Here is a 14,644-nt window from a genome sequence, read left to right as displayed (position 1 = left end):
ATAGTTAAAATGTCGCTCGGTATGTACAACACAACATTCTCAGAATCAAGTACACTATCCCAAAACCCAAAAACTCACGGAACCACAAGCCTTTGGATATCTACAATGTCTAACTCCAGAATATCTAACAAGGGAAAAGAAATACAGAAGGGCAAATATTTAAAAGCTAGAATAGAAAGGGACTCCTCGGTCTACAGGCGTGGCAGATGTACCTCGAAGTCTCTAGTGCAGTCACCTCGCCTCACGGGTGATAGGACTGAGTCACAGTACCTGGATCTTCACATGAAAAACATGCACAGAAAGGGCATGAGTACACCAAAGCGGTACTCAGTACCAAGCCTAACCTCGGTCGGGTAGTGACGAGGAAGGTCAGGGCCCTACTGAAGTTAAATAAAATACAAAGTATAACGTGTATAACAAGGCAGTATAATTAAGTGCAACAGTAAGAAATAACGTAGAATAGAAAGAGCAACAATCACGGAAAGGAAATAAAACCCAACACAAAGAAAACAACCGGGGTACCTTCCATGATACCATCATGTACTCCCATTTACATCTCTCCAGAGGATCTCCCGGGATACCGTCCCGTAGTTCATCATATATTTTCGAATGATCTCCCGGGATCCTGTCCCGTAGTCCAACTATCAGTGTGCGGGGATCTACCGAAATCCTGATCCGTAGTCCCAAATATAAATACCCAGTACTGGGGGAATCTACCGGGTGCAGTCCTGTTGTTCCATATAACTGTGCAAGGGGATCTACCGGAATCCCACATCCGTAGTCCCAAATAAATAGACAAGGGGGATCTACCGGAATCCCACATCCATAATCCCAAATAAATAAACAATGGGGATCTACCGGAATCCCACATCCGTAGTCCCAATGTAAATACACAGTAGCAACAGAAAAAATACTCAGAAATGGCAAAATTCATATTAAGGCAACAGGTAATTCTAACCTAGCATGCTGCACAGAATTCAAGTAAGGCAGTTTGAGCAAATAAAGCAATTAAATCACTTAGACATGCTTTCCTAAGCTAACAACAGGCTTAATAGTGCAAGTAATAAAAACAGAAAAGGAAACATTACTAGTAACTACCTAAAGAAAAATTGGATTTCCAACAATTAGCACAAGCACGCACTCGTCACCTCACATACAAGGCCTTTAAATTACCAAATAAACCAATCCTAAGGGGAAGGTCCCCCACGCAAGGTTAGACAAGCCACTTACCTCGAACCGGCTCAAAATCAATCCAAAACCACGCTCTTGCCACGAGTACTTGACTCCAAATGGCCCAAATCTATTCAATTCAATTACATAATTTAAATAACACTTCAAGTAACTGATTCTACAAAGAAATACTAAGCTAATATGTGAAATTAGGTAAAATGACCAAAATACCCCTTGGGCCCACGTCTCGGAATTGGGTAAAATTTATATTTTCAGAATCCTCACGCTCTCCCGAGTTCATGCCTACCAAAATTATCTAAATCCAAGGTCAAATTCCCAATCAAAAGTCGAATTCAAGGTCTAAGAACTTTCTTCCAAATTTTTCCCAATTTTCATCTCCAATCCAAAATTAAATGATGAAACTAACTATAGATTGATGGAATAAAACTAGAAAGGGTTAAAGAATTGTTACCCAATGATCTCCTCTTCAATTTCCTCCCAAAATTGCCCTCTCCCGAAATCCAAGTCGAATTTCAACTTTTGAAACTAAACCCTCGAAATTTCATATTTATGCCCAGCTATTTCTGCATCTACAGTCAAATAATTGCATCTGCGTTACCGCTTCTGCGGTTCTTACTTAAAAGCCTAATCTCGCACCTGCGACCTCAAATTCCACATTTGCGGTCACGCAGATGCGGTTCCTTATGCTGCTTTTGTTGTTCCTAGCCCCCTTCCTCATTTCCGCTTCTGCGACCTCTAAGCCGCTTTTGCAGCGCCGCACCCGCGGGACCCAAACCGCAGGTGCGGTTATGATAGATAACAGCTGAAGCTGCAAACTTCAAACTCCAAAAATCTTTCCGTTAACCATCCGAAATCACCCCGAGGCCCCCGTGACCTCAATCAAACATGCCAGCCAATCCTAAAACATCATTCAAACTTGTTCCAACTTTCGGAATGCTTAAAACAACATCAAAACACCTATTTTTCATCGGATTCAAGTCTAAGAATTCCAAAAACTCTAAAAATACGCTTTCGATCAAAAAGTCTATCAAACCTCGTCCGAATGACCTGAAATTTTGCACACATGTCACATTCAATCCTATGGAGCTACTCCAACTTCCGGAATTCCATTCCGACCCTCGGATCAAAATCTCACTATCAAACCGGAAACTTCAAAATTCGACCTTTCGGTATTTCAAGCCTAAATTAGCTATGGACCTCCAAAACACAATCTGAACATGCCCCTAAGCCCAAAATCACCCAACGGAGCTAACAGAACCATCAGATTTCCATTCCGAGGCTATCTTCACATTGTTCCGACTACAGTTAACTTTCCAACACTTAATCTCTCATTTAGGGACTAAGTGTCCCAAAACTCTCTGAAACTCAAAACCGAACATCCCGGCAAATCAAAATAGAAGAAACAAACTTGGGGAAAGTAGTTAATGGGGGATGGGGGCATTAATTCTTAAGACGACCGGCCGGGTCGTCACATCCTCCTACACTTAAACATTCATTCGTTCTTGAACGAGCATAAAGACATACCTGAAGTAGTGAAAAGATGAGGGTAACGACTACACATATCCTACTCGGTCTCCAAGGTCGCCTCTTTGACCGGCTGACCCCTCCATTGAACCTTTACCGATGCAATTTTCTTTGACCTCAGCTTTCTAACCTGCCTGTCCAATATTGCCACTGGCTCCTCAACATAAGATAGATCCTTGTCCAGCTGGACTGAACTGAAATCCAACACATACAACGGATCACTGTGATACCTCCGGAACATCGAAACATAAAATACCGGATGAACTACTACCTGGTTGGGAGGTAAGGCAAGCTCATAAGCAACCTCCCCAACATGCCTCAATATATCAAAAGGGCCAATAAACCTCGGACTCAACTTTCCCTTCTTCCCAAATCTCATAACGCCTTCATAGGAGAAACCCGAAGCAAAACCCGCTCTCCAACCATATAGGAAACATCACGAACCTTCCGGTCCGCATAACTCTACTGTTTGGACTGGGATGTACAAAGTTTATCTTAAATCTCCTTAACCTTCTCTAAAGCATCCTGAACCAAGTCTGTGCACAACAATCTAGCCTCACCCGACTCAAACCAACCCACCGGGGATCTACACCGCCTACCGTATAAAGTCTTGTACGGTGCCATCTGAATGCTAGACTGATAGCTGTTGTTGTAGGCAAACTCAACCAATGGCAAAAACTGATCCCAAGACCCTATAAACTCAATTACACACGCATAGAGCAAATCCTCAAGAATCTGAATAGTGCGCTCGGGCTGCCCGTCCGTCTGAGGGTGAAATGCTTTACTCAACTCCACCCGAGTACCCAACTCATGCTGAATGACTCTCCAAAATTGTGATGTGAACTGAGTACCTCTATCTGAAATGATGGAAATTGGAATACCATACAGACGAACAATCTCCCAGAAATAGATCTCCGCCAAACGCTCCGAAGAATAAGTAGTACACATAGGAATAAAGTGAGCGCACTTGGTCAGCCGATCCACAATCACCTAAATAGCATCGAACTTTCTCAAAGTCCGTGGGAGCCCAACTACAAAGTCCATGGTGATCCGCTCCCACTTCCACTCCGGAATCTCTATTTGTTGAAGTAACCCATCTGGTCTCTGGTGCTCAAACTTCACCTGCTGAAAGTTGAGGCACCGAGCTACAAATCCAACTATATCCTTCTTCATCTGCCTCCACGAGTAGTGTTGCCTCAAATACTGATACATCTTTGCGGCACCCGGATGAATAGAATACCGTGAGCTATGGGCCTCCTCCAGAATCAACTCCCGCAGCCCATCAACATTGGGTACACAAATCCGACCCTGCATCCTCAATACCCCATCATCACCAATAGTCACATCTCTGGCATCACTGTGTTGAACCTTGTCCTTGAGGACAAGCAAATAAGGGTCATCATATTGACGCTCCCTGATACGATCAAATAAGGAAGACCGAGAAACCACGCAAGCTAGAACCCAACTGGGCTCCGAAAGATCCAATCTCACAAACTGGCTGGCTAAGGCCTGAACATGCATTGCCATAGGCCTCTTCGATGCTGGTAAATAAGCCAAACTCCCCATACTCTCTGCCCGGTGACTCAAAGCATCGGCCACCATATTGGCCTTGCCCGAGTGATACAAAATAGTGATGTCATAATCCTTCAGCAACTCCAACCACCTCTTCTAGCGCAAATTTAGATCCTTTTACTTGAACAAGTACTGCAATCTCGATGGTCAGTATAAATCTCACAGGGAACCCCGTATAAATAATGGATCTTCAGGGTGTGAACAATGGCAGCTAAATCAAGGTCATGAATAAGGTAGTTCTTCTCATGTATCTTCAACTGCCTGGACGCGTAGGCAATCAGCCTACCATCCTACATCAACCCCGCTTCGAGGCCAATCCTCGAGGCATCACAATAGACCGTATAAGACCCCGAACATATAGGCAATATCAAAACTAGGGTTGTAGTCAAAGTTATCTTGAACTTCTGAAAGCTCACCTCACACTCTTCCGTCCACTGAAACGGAGCACCATTCTGGGTCAACATAGTCATAGGGGCTGCAATCGATGAAAACCCCTCCACAAAATGACGGTAGTAACCCGCCAGGCCAAGGAAACTGCGGATCTCGGTAGTTGAGAATGGTCTAGTCAACCCTTCACGGCCTCTATCTTCTTCGGATCCACCTGAATACCCTCATTCGATACCAAAAATGCCACTGAATCCAACCAAAACTCACATTTCGATAACTTAGCATATAACTTCTTCTCTCTTAAAGTCTGAAGCACTGTCCTCAGGTGTTGCTCATGATCTTCCCGACTTCGGGAATACACTAGAATATCATCAATAAAGACAATGATGAATGAGTCAAGATACAGCCTGAACACACTGTGCATCAAATGCATAAAGGCTGCTGGGGCATTGGTCAGCCCAAATGACATAACAAGGAACTCGTAATGACCATACCGAGTCTTGGAAGTAGTCTTCGGGATATCTGGCTCCCAAATCTTCAACTGATGGTAACCTGAGCGCAAATAAATCTTAGAAAACACTCGTGCGCCCTGAAGCTGGTCAAACAGATCATCAATACGATGCAAAGGATAATGGTTCTTCACTGTAACCTTGTTCAACTAGCGATAGTCAATACACATACGCATAGAACCATCCTTTTTCTTCACAAACTAGACAGGAGCAACCCAAGGTGATACACTGGGCCGAATAAAACCCTTATCAAGCAATTCCTGTAACTGATCCTTCAACTCCTTCAACTCAGGAGGAGCCATACGATTCAGAGGAATAGAAATGGGCTGAGTGCCCGACAATAGATCAATGCCAAAATCAATATCTCTCTCAGGAGGCATGCCTGGAAGATCAGTTGGAAACACATCAGGAAAATCCCGTACTACTGGGACTAAATCAACTAAAGGGGTATCAATACTGACATCTCTTACATAAGATAAATACGCGTCACACCCCTTCTCAACCATACGCTGAGCTTTAAGAAAAGAAATAATTCTACTAGGAGTGTGATCTAAAGTACCCCTCCACTCAACACGCGGTACACCTGGCATAGCCAGTGTCACGGTTTTGGCATGACAATCAAGAATAGCATAATGGGGAGACAACCAGTTCATGCCCAAGATAATGTCAAAATCTACCATGCTGAGCAACAATAAATCAGCTATGGTCTCAAAACCACTAAGAGAAACCTAACACGACCGATAAACACGGTCCACAATAAGAGAATCTGCCACAAAAGTAGAAACATAAATAGGGGAACTCAAAGAATCCCGAGGTACACCCAAATACGGAGCAAAATAAAAGGGCACATAAGAATAAGTGAAGCCTGGATAGAATAGAACTGATGTATTTCTGTGACAAACTAGTACAATACATATGATGACAAAATCAAAGGCAACATCCTTGGTACGGGCAGGAATGGCATAATATCTGGCCTGGTCTTCCCCTCTAGCTGGCTGAGCAAGTGGGGTAGCAACTGGTGTTGTGATCATAGCCCGAGAACTCTACGGAGCACGCTGTGGTTGAGAACTCTGTGGAGGTGCACTCCTCTCAAGTCTAGGGCAATCCCTCACCACATGGTGTGTGTCACCACACCCAAAACAAGCTCAGGGAGGACGTGACAGTGGGAACTGTGCGGTTCGGGTACTCCAAGGCCCCTGAACACCTGAAACACTGTGTGAAATCTAAGATGCAAACTGAGCTGGCTCACCCACAAAACCTCTACCATGCCATACTCTTCCTCCAAAATAAGGACCAGTGGGTCTCTCTAGTCTACGAGGTCTCCTCACTTCCCTATACTCTTTCTCTTGACCTCGTCTGTCCTCTCTCTCTTGGACCCACCTGTCCTCTACACGGCGAGAGGTCCTCACCATTCGCTGAACTGGGATCACAAGCTGTGTCGCCATGACACCTGGAACTTGAACAATAGAAACTCACTGCTTTGGAGTAGGGGTGGTGGAAGTTTGGGTCCCTCCCCCGATCTGTGAAGTAGTTGGTACAACCTGAATAAACCCCTCCTGAACCAATGTACCAAACATGCTCAGTTACTGTGTTAAGGTCTCCTGAATTACTGGAGTAGTAGTAGCAGTAGGTGTATAGGGTGTTTGGGCTCAGGCTGGAACTGCTGGTGGCTTCTCGGTGGCAGCTCGCGCGGGTGCTCTGGCTGCACCGCGTGCACATCCTCGGCCTCTACCCCGACCCCAACTTCTGGCGACTCTCGTAGGGGCGCGGGTGCCTGATCATCTCTAGTAGCGTGTGTCCTCATCATAGGTGAGAGAATAGAAGATAGAAGTTTAGAATTGTGATATCAAAATATCGCACGACGAGGAAATTAAATGAAATGAAATTTTCCTAATAGTTACATAGCCTCTCGTAGATAAGTATAGACATCTCCATATTGATCAACGAAACTCTAATAAACCGGCTTGTGATCCATGACTCCTATGAACCTAGAGCTCTGATACCAACTAGGTAAGCCTAACAAATGCGGAACATAAATGAAATTTGCGGAAGAAATCATCAAAAGCCAAAATAACCGAATGAAAACAATAGTTAAAATGTCGCTCGGCATATACAATACAACATTCTCAGAATCAAGTACACTATCCCAAAACCCAAAAACTCACGGAACCACAAGCCTTTGGATATCTACAATGTCTAACTCTAGAATATCTAACAAGGGAAAAGAAATACAGAAGGGCAAATGTTTAAAAGCTAGAATAGAAAAGGACTCCTCGGTCTGCGGACGCGGTAGATGTACCTCGAAGTCTCTAGAGCAGTTGCCTCGCCTCACGGGTGATAGGAGTGAGTTGTAGTGCCTAGATATACACATGAAAAACATGCGCAGAAGGGGCATGAGTATACCACAACGGTACTCAGTAAGTGCCAAGCCTAACCTCGGTCGGGTAGTGACGAGGAATGTCAGGGCCCTGCTGAAGTTAAATAAAATACAAAGTATTACAGTGTAGAACAAGGCAGTATAATTAAGTGCAACAGTAAGAAATAACATAGAATAGAAAGAGAAACAACAACTAGAACAGAGGCAAAATAATCACGGAAAGGAAATACAACCCAACACAGAGATAACAACCGCGGTACATCCCAGGATACCGTTTGTACTCCCAATTACATCTATGCAGAGGATCTTCCGGGATACCGTCCCGTAGTCCATCATATATATCCAAAGTATCTCACGGGATCCTGTCTCGTAGTCCAACTATCAGTGCACGGGGATCTACCGGAATCATGATCCGCAGTCCCAAATATAAATACCCAGTACTGGGGAATCTATCAGGTGCAGTCCGTAGTTCCAAATAACTGTGTAGGGGGATCTACCGGTGTGATCATGTGATTTTTTCCCATACAAAACACTCCTATAAAATCCCAAGAAAAAATAGATTTCTGTTAATTATTGGCCATTTTAGGAATTTCTGTAGAATTTTCTAAATTATTTGCATTTTTCTGTACATGTTTAATTTATTTAAATCATGAAAAAATACCAAAAATATCATGCATTGCATTTAGGATTTGTTTTTATATTTTTAGAATTAATCAGTAATTATTTGTTTTATAAAATTTGAAAATCACAAAAATAGCTCATTTTACATTTTTATCTTTTAATTCTTAGTTTATTGATTTTTCTCCTTTAATTTAGAGTTAAGTGATGTTTACAATTTTTATAGTTAATTAATTAGTTTAATTTCACATTTTAGGTAATTTAGGATTTTTAATTGTTAGGATTTTTAAATAAAATAAAAGAAGAAGAGAAGAAGAAAAAAAAAGGAAAAAGAAAAGAAAAGAAAAGAATATGAAAATAAAAGAAGAGGAATATGAGGGTATTTAATTTTCCGGAATTGGACCTCCAAAACAGCCCAAATTATGCTCCAAAACCGGCCAAATCCACCCAAAATCCAAGCTCAAACAACTGATCAACCCGGTCCAGCCTTCCCTTGCCCTAATGACCCCGTTTTGGTCATACCACATCACAACCATTGGATTTTAATCATCCAACGGCTCAGAACTGGATTCTCACTTAATATTTAACTGTCCAAAAGACGACCCACCCCCATCAGATCCCATCTCCTCACTTCGTCTCCCTCCTCTCATGCACCAAACTCTAGCCGCCCATGAACCCCACGCCGCCTCCATCATGAATCACCACCGGAAATCGCCTCACGGCCAAACCTTCAACCGTTCCAAATCGCTTCAAACTTACACCCTATGACCTTTACCCCTCTCTAAGCCCCAAACCACCCTTAGCCCCCCTCGAATCACCTCCAGTTTGTTCGAATTTCGGATTTTAGATCCTGGAAAACCCAAAGTATTTTTCTCATCTTTGCCTGGTCAGTGAATGGTCGGATGAAATCCAAACCACCATTGGTTGATTGTCCCTGTTAAGGGAAGTTGATTAATGACGGTTGAGGATTCATTTTCTTTCTTTGAAGAATTCGCCCTAGTTCATGATGGATTCCTGAAGAAGACAAGGTTTGTCTTTCCTCTTTTATTTATTTCCTTTCTGATTTTCCCTCTTCGTTCATTCGTCATGGCTATGTTTTGCTCTAATTGCATGGTTGGTTTTTCTAGCTTTAAGTTTATTAATCATGTTTCTGTTAGTTGCTCATTTATAATAATAATTTGGTTTAGGATTAATGTTCGAGTTGGCCTTTAGGATTTTAGTTTCCTTTTTCAATTGGTTTGTTTGTTAGTTTTTAATGAAAATAAAATCCGCACTTTGCATCATTCGATCCTATGTTTTAGATGGTTGATTTAATTGTTTCCAAAGGTGAAATAGGTTATTCATTATTTGTTAATTGTTAAACGTAAGTTTCAATTGATGAATGTTTGAATTGTTTCCGATTTCAAAACCTTGTGGTACCTTTTGATTCAATTTACCTCTGATTTCCATTAGAGAATTGTTAGTCTAGTTTGTGACTCTTCAAGACTTTTAAGGCTTAAATGAACAAGTGAAAACTTTAGGGACCCGTTTGAATTAGAAAGGTTAGGCTAGAACCTGAAATAAGTAGCAACCTAAAGGGTAAAAAGGAGGTTTCACTTGGGCTAAAATCCAGATATTTCTAGAAAAGTGTACAGCTGTCCTAGATGTTTAAAAATGTGCTGAAATATAGGACAGTTGTATCAAGGGCTGTTAAAAAGGACTGTACTATTATTCCTTAGGATAAGGAATATGCTAAAAGATGCCTTCCCCTTAGGCAGCCTATATATAGACTCTATCTTTTTGAAAAATACAGATCTGGATAGATATTTTCATCAGCAATTTCTCTTAAAAAATTCTAGTTTTCCTCTAAAAAATTCATACTCAAAACAGCTTTGAAAACTCAAAAATAAATCTCTCAGTCCTCACAAGCTTGAAAGATGGTTTGAAAAGAAAAGGTTTTCTTGGTCGATTAGCTGGGGTTCTGTGGTTTCAGCTATTGACTCTGGGGTTTTAAGTTTGAGTTTTGGGTCTGTTGAAGTTGTCTGGTTCATTGTTGCTGTTTTCTGCTTCTGAAATCTCTCTATCAGTCTTGTCTCCATTGTTACTTTTGTTTCAAGGTACATATGACCATTTCCTTGGTTGATTCCTATGTAGTTTGAAATCTCTGAATGAATATAATTTGTCTCCTATTGTTTAATATGGTTTGTGTAAGTTTGTTACATTTAAAATGCTGAAACTACAGCAATGTTGAAGTTAATCTTTCCCTCAGAATGCATTAAGTTTTCTAAATTTATAGCTTGTGTCATAAAGTTCAGTCTCTTTGTTAGGCTTTATTACTAATTACCTTAAGCTATTTATGCACTTCTGTTTCTTTTTCTGCATTAGTTAAAACTTGTTCAGGCTCCCCTCCTTAAGAATCATGTTTGTCCATTTGGGCCTTACCCTTACATGGTCAGGTCCATGGATTAAATTTCCCTTTCCTTGCTTTTGAGTCTGTCTAGTATTCACAAAGCGGCCTGCTATGATTTTTAGTTTGAAACTTATAGTGATTCATGTGTTTAACTTTTAGTTTGGCATTAATGGAATCCTTTTCTTTTCTTTGAAAGTTATATGGCATATGACTGATTTTATAGAAAATCACTTTTTCCTCTCCTCCTATCATTAGTAATATGAAATTATTTAGGATTCTCTGCAAACCTTGAGCCAAACACCTACAGATTTGGTCATTAGTTGACCAAATCAGCAGGTCCAAAGGCCTATAAATTCAGAATTCAGTTGCCCGAGTCTACTACACTTCAATGACATCCACACGAGAGGCACAATTTCTTCTTTTGGATAGACAATGTCCAAGAGGATCAGTGTTCCTTCGATTATATGGTACTAGTTTGGTTAGTTTAGATTAGTATTTGAAGTATTTTGTATAATTACTATGTAATAATTTTATTTTATTTAAGAAAACTGTATCTGATGAGAAATTTGTAATGAGTAAGGCTTTTAACTGCTTTTAAGTTAGTGAGGATTACCACGAGATTTTGTAAGAATAGTGGAGCAATAGGCTGGGTTGTGAGCTCAATCCATCAGAGTAGTGTTACTTCCGTTTGGAACAGGGATGATTTTTAAAGCCCCAAATGATTTGATCACTGAAAGGAATTTGGACCAAGGCCATTGGGCCTGGATCTTGGGCCCAAATTTAGGCCTTTTTTAGTTCTTCATAAATTGTGTTTTAAGTGTATGCTTTTTTTCTTGCCTCTAAAATCATGGGATTAATTTTCAATTGAAATGGTAATTTGGTATCTAATGCTTTGATTTCATTTTTGATTAGGCAAAAACTAATATTTAGTCCTTGTCAGTTTTAAGGGTAGACAGGCCCAAATTAAAAAATATAGTCATTGGGCCCGCCTGATTTTGATCCCAATGTGGGCTGCCCATTTCAGTTGTAGCAATGATGCTTTTAAGTTCCCTTTCTGATTTTTGGGCCAATTCATGAGCCCAAATTTCACCTCTCAAAGCTGATTTGGTAACCAACGCTACTGCCCCTCTTCTTCTTGTCCAAACGACTTTAAAAAATAAACTTAGTCTATAGTTAATATCCTCTTTGCTAAATTCAAGTTAGTTTTTTAAATGAATGCATCCTTAGAATCTTTTAATTAAAGAAGTTGTTTCTAAAACAATTTGAGGTGTGCAATATTTTAAAACCCATAACCTATGGACCTCATAAACTTAATTAAAATTTGTGAATTTGACGTGTTCCATGATAAACATAACCCCTAAGTCCATGGCCCTCATATAATTAGTAATAACTCTTTAATATCGAGGTGTGCCATTATTAAATTTTCCATGGCCCTCTCAAACCTCTTATTAATTTGAACCATCGTAGCTTGATTTAAACCCGATTTAGATCAGCATTGCGATTATATATACGTTTGCATAATATATATTTCAAATTTAACTCTAAAAAGACTCGAGGGATGCGTTCGCGTAACTTCAACCAAACTTTCTTAATAAATCAACAAAAGCATTATAAATTGTGGACACGTTCGCGTGATATGATTTTGACGCGCCAAAAGAAAAGAGTATACGTACACGTAACTCAATTCTTTAGTTACGAATAATCAAGCAATTAAAAGCGGCTAATAGATAAATGCATATAGGTCCTAAAAATGAGTAGTTAAACAATTTAAGCCAAGTATAAATCGCTAAGCGACCGTTCTAGAACCACGGAACCCGGGAATGCCTAACACCTTCTCCCGGGTTAACAGAATTCTTTATCTAAAATTTCTGGTTCGCAGACTTATAAAATAAAGTCGAAACTTCCTCGATTTGGGATTTAAAATAAACCGGTGACTTGGGACACCAAATAAACTATTTCAAGTGGCGACTCTAATAAATTAATTAATCCCATTTTGATTAATGTCACTTTAATTGGAAAAACTCCCGTATACCCCTCAGGTGGTAAAAAAAAGAGGTGTGACAGCTCTGGAAACTCTGTTGGGGATTAGAACCCAAAACTTTCGGTTCAGGGTTCAGGGTTCAAGAATTTGAGCTTGTTAATGCGATTTTTATTTGGCTTTATTGTTGATATTACTGTATTTTGTGGACTTAATGTGCTAATTGTCATTTACCGCTTTGATATTACTTGAACTGTATTTAAATGTCTTCTTACGCCACCCCTCTAAGTCTTCTGAAAATGGTGCACACTTTCGCATGGACCGCTTTTTCTGTAGAAATTATACCAAATAGATCGAGGTTGGGCCAGCAACAAGGCCGGGTAGACTTTAGTGCTCCCGCTACGTTGCCCCCTCTTCGGCCCCAGTTGTTTGCACGGGTAACCCAAGTCTAGAACACAAACCCCAAGTTATAAACCTATAATAACGCAACCTCATGTCGGATCCCTAGTAGGAACGATTATTTGCATCACGTGCGTTTGACCTTGGGGACTCAACACAGGGGTTGGGTCCGTCTAGGACAGGGGTACTCAAAATAAAGATCATCTTGATGTATCCTATGTGCTATGTGAATATTTATCTATTTCGGCTTGCATGTTGACCGACTAGGAAAAGGAAATAAAGAGAAAAACCAAGAGTGAGGTAGGATAGAAAATTTATCCGGTTCTAAAAATCTCGGTATTTGAAAATGTCCCGAAACTCTGCCAAATTTTTGAAAAAAGAGAGAAAAAGGAAAATGTATTTCAAAAGAGTGAGTCAAAATCATGTTTTTATGTCAAAACTGACCTAACTACGCAGGTTTGATTCTCACCGGATGTGGGATACGTAGGCAACTCACATAAGGTTCGGCCTCATTTTTACAAATAATAAAATAAAGTGTGGTTTAGGTCTTTGGTCAAAATAATAAGCCGACCCAGCTTCGGTTGTATTTTAAGCCGTTTCTTACCAGAATAGCCTTATATTACCTTTCAATTGTCGAAAGGAAATTTTCAGGAGGAACGGGCAAGTCTGTCTAAAAGGTGTCTTTTCCAATTAAATACTTACCCCCGGCCTCAATATTTGTTTGGAATTGTGAAGGGGCCACGTTTGCAAAAACGACCATTTTTTAGCAATAAAAGGGGTCTTTGTCCGTTGATTTTCTTTAGAAAACTTGTTTTGCAAAAAAGAGTCCACAAGAGTCAACCCTAATCTTAACCCTCCATAGGTACAAATGGATACTGTCCAGAACCTGTCACAAATGAATACTGTCCGGGACCCATCACAGAACCAGTCACAATCTGTTATAGAATCGGCTCAGTTGCAGCTTCACATGTGGTGGAATGATTTAGGTAAAGATGGCCAGGGTTGGGTGAAAAAGCAGTTGGGTTCCCTTATAGACATCATGAGCATCAAACCCCGGGAAGATTTGATCAAAGCCTTGGTAACATTTTGGGATCCTGTCCACAACGTGTTATGTTTCTCCGATTTCGAGCTCACCCCTACTCTAGAGGAAATGGTGGGATACATTGATTTTGGCCAAGACTTGAGGAAGCAACAACTCATATTCCCAAGGGCTCCCTCTGTGCACAAGTTCTTTGATCTTCTGAATATTAGTAAACAAATGAATAAGGCCCACGTGAGCAAAGGATGTTGTTCTTTCTACTTCTTGTACTTCAGGTTTGGGCACTCAGCCGGGTTTGAAACACATGAAAAAGGGGTTGAATAACAAACAAGACAAGAGCAAATGGCAAATTCATCGTCGGTTTGCCTTCATCGTGGCATTTTTAGGAGTCATGGTCTTTCCAAATGCGGAGGGCACAATAGACACTCGTATGGCCAGAATCGCACAGATCCTCGTCCCTCAAAAAAATCACACACTTGTCCCGTTAGTGCTGGCAGATGTTTACCAGGCGTTAACCTTGTGCAAATCTGGGGCTTAATTCTTCGAGGGTTGCAATATTCTTCTTCAAATGTGGATGATTGAACACCTTCGCCATCATACTAAGTTCATGAGATATGCTTCGGACGGGAACAATTTCATCAAAATTGTAAGGAAAGGGTGG

This window comes from Nicotiana tabacum, chromosome 1 (assembly GCF_000715075.1).
Source record: "Nicotiana tabacum cultivar K326 chromosome 1, ASM71507v2, whole genome shotgun sequence".
In the NCBI taxonomy this organism is placed as follows: domain Eukaryota; kingdom Viridiplantae; phylum Streptophyta; class Magnoliopsida; order Solanales; family Solanaceae; genus Nicotiana; species Nicotiana tabacum.
The sequence above is the reverse complement of the archived record's forward strand: the minus strand, read 5'-3'. Positions refer to the sequence as shown.